Raw genomic sequence first — 3,329 nt, forward strand, 5'->3', positions numbered from 1 at the left:
TTTTCGCATGTCTTCTGATAGTTTGTAGGATAAAGTTCTCATAGAGTTGAGTGAGTGTTGTTGGTAAGTGTCCTCCTTCCTTACAATAAACTAAGATGACCATGGAACAGACTAGTGGTACATAACACAATGATTGGACATCATTTCGTACTTTAAGATCATTAATGAGTTTCACTGCTAGTTGCGAGTCCTTACTGCTTTGAGTAGTTGTGAAATGTGATTTGTATTTTTCATTAGATGTTAATGTTAGTGGCCTTTCATCTTGCTGAGTGTTTTCATCAATGAGTTCTTGTGCTAGTTTTGTATCTTTTTGAAGTGTTTGTATAATTACTGTTGATATTTCTTCCTTGGAAAACCCAATGACCTGAACATGTCTACTGAGATTAGATATGATCTCTAAAAGTGAAGAGGAGGCATAGCTACGAGAGGTAACAATTACTGAACATTGGTCTAACTGCTTTCTATGAATGATACTAGCTGCTAATGAAGACCGTCTAAGTTGTTCACTTAGTTCATCCCAACCATCAAACATTATCAGTAATCCTTCTCCATTCCTCTTCTCAAACCATTCAGCTACCGTGGGAACTTCATAACACTGATACTCAAACAGGTCAGCTAGTGTAGTAGCTGTAGCTATCTTGCTATTCCTTAAAGGACAGTAAAGTACCAAGTCATACTGTTGGTGTACAAGTGGTCCATTAGACCACATATTTAACAGTTTACGACAGAGTGTGGTCTTCCCAATACCAGGAGGACCGTCTATTACTACTCTGAGAGACAGAGAGCTATCTGTGGGTTGGAGGACATCTTCAACACTTATCTCTTTGTTTTCAGTTAGTTTAACTGTTTCATCAACTTGTCCTCTTAGCATATGCCAAGCTGATTCTGCTTGTGTGCTGGAGTCTTGTTTTTCTACTAGTGCTAGTCTTCCAAAGAAATCTTTTCCAATTCTTGGTGGCCAGTCTATAGCAACAATAGGTTGGTGTTTGTAGTGTTGTCTCATATTGTCAGCATATCCTTGAACATTATCAGGTATTGAACTAATGGATGTGACATTATCAGGTAGCCATCCAAAAGTAATTCGTATTTTGTCATAACATTTTCCAAACATACTAAATATACTTGTACTAGTGACATTACTAGTAGCAGCTGTAGCACCTACATGTACAAAGTATAATTTTAAGTAATACTTATAACATGGCTAGTTCGTGATGTATCTAATTTACAGTCACTGATATGATCCTGAGGGTGCGTGCGCCCGAGGGGGAGGTGACTGTATTATAAAATTAGATACATCATGAACTAGCCATGTTATAAGTCAGTAAAGTCACTTATGTCATGATGACCCACATCAAAGGCTCTGCGCAGTGCGCACACGCATGTGCAGATTTACCACATGCAGCACATTGAATAATAATGGCTGATGATAATGGCTGATGATAATAATCAGATGATAAAGACGTGGAAACTGTGCCTGAAAAAAAGATGGAAACAGTGCCAGAGCTAGAAGAAGAGATAGAAGTGGTGTTAGAGGACGAAACTCCGGATGGATACACCGTAATTGTGACCCATTCAAAGCCAGGTGCTGATCCAAACAAGAAAGCAATACACCACAATATAACATCAAGGCATGGCTCCTTGGAATGGCGACCTTTATATGTTAATAAATATAATAAATACAGGTCCAATCAATGAATTTTTACAGCCCTCTTAGTGTAATAGGTACTATCCTACACCAGTCCATCAAGAATATAAAGAATTATAATTGTTTTTTTTAATCAAAATAATAATAAAAATCTTTGATTAAATTGTGGGTGGCTTATAACATCGTTGTGGGTGGGTTAGATCACTGCTGTGGTCTTGCTGGGTTATAGTGCATGCGGTACCTTTGATGTGCGTCATCAGTAGGATATAATGTATACACATTAAATAATTTATTACCTCTTATATTAGTAACTGGTGTATTGGATATATCATCAACTGGTGATGGTAGTACAGTATGTGAACTGACATTATCAGGTATAGACTGACCTAATGTATTGAGATATAATGACTATATTGATCACTGATAATGTACACACACACACACTCACCTAACTGGTGTAATATAGAGGTAGCAATATCTGTTAGTGTACGATGTTGTTGGTTTATTAATACATGACATATATCAATAAGATACTGCTCTGGATTAAGAGAGGATTCCAACTGTTGCTCAATGGCAATTACAAGTTTACTAGATTTCTCATTATCAGTTATTCCTAATACATGCATCTCCTCTTTAGTTTGTTGTGGTATCAGATCTTTAGCATACAGTGCATCAGTTACATTGTATAGATTCACACTAATAGCATGGACTAATTTATATGAATGAGCCCTTAATATATCCTTTGGATTACCTGCAGTAGTGTATCAGTTAATGAGTGTTGTATTAAGTGTATGTTTACCTGTTATAGGACCAGGATTAGCATTACTGGCACTGACTTCCATATCATCATTAGTACTTCTTCCAGCTGTGGGATCTCTCACTTTGTCTTCAATAGTTCTAGCTAGTTCATTCTTTTTACATTGTTTCAAAGCATTAATGACATCTCTCCATGATGCTGTAGGATTAACTTGTAACCATCTCTTATGTAAAGCCATTTTCATGAGGTGAGCATTTCTTTTCTTTTTATCAATTATATTGACATCAGATTGTGTTATTCCAGGAAGACACAGAGCAAATGGTTCCCAGTCAACAAGTGTTTTTAAACACTTTGCAAATAAGAGACAAGATGGTTGATCATCAATCATAGGACCAGGATTGAGTTCAACATCTCCTGATAAGAGGAGGAGGAAAAGTAAAACCAAATAGTAGATCAGGTCAGAGCTACTCCCAATAGTAGCTATAAACAAGACTAATGACTGGAGGCAATGGATCATAATAGTAACAGTAATTATACCTATTGTAAATACACTGTATCATAATATTATATACTGTTAGCCTTGTTTACCAGTTGGAGGAATAAAATTGAGCTTCATATATCTTAATAAAAATAAAAGAAGAGAAACTATAAGAGACAGAGCTGCTGGCAGTTTAGATGTCTTCTCTCCTGATGTAGTACTGCCTGACTTGCTGTCTACCACAGCTTTGAATGAGTGAGAGTGGCGGCCATTAGCTGGTCTACTGGAGGCAGCTTGACAGTAGTTCCACAGACCAATACTTGCTCTCCATTGAGAGACATCAATCATCTTGTAATTATTATTATTATTATAAATGATGTTAGAGACCAGTAGTTCCTTTATCCAGTGACTAATGGTAAAGAGTACAATAGAAGTGAGTGTATGTGTAC

The sequence above is a fragment of the Amphimedon queenslandica genome, unplaced genomic scaffold (assembly GCF_000090795.2).
Source record: "Amphimedon queenslandica unplaced genomic scaffold, v1.1 AMPQUscaffold_12955, whole genome shotgun sequence".
Classification (NCBI taxonomy): Eukaryota; Metazoa; Porifera; class Demospongiae; order Haplosclerida; family Niphatidae; genus Amphimedon; species Amphimedon queenslandica.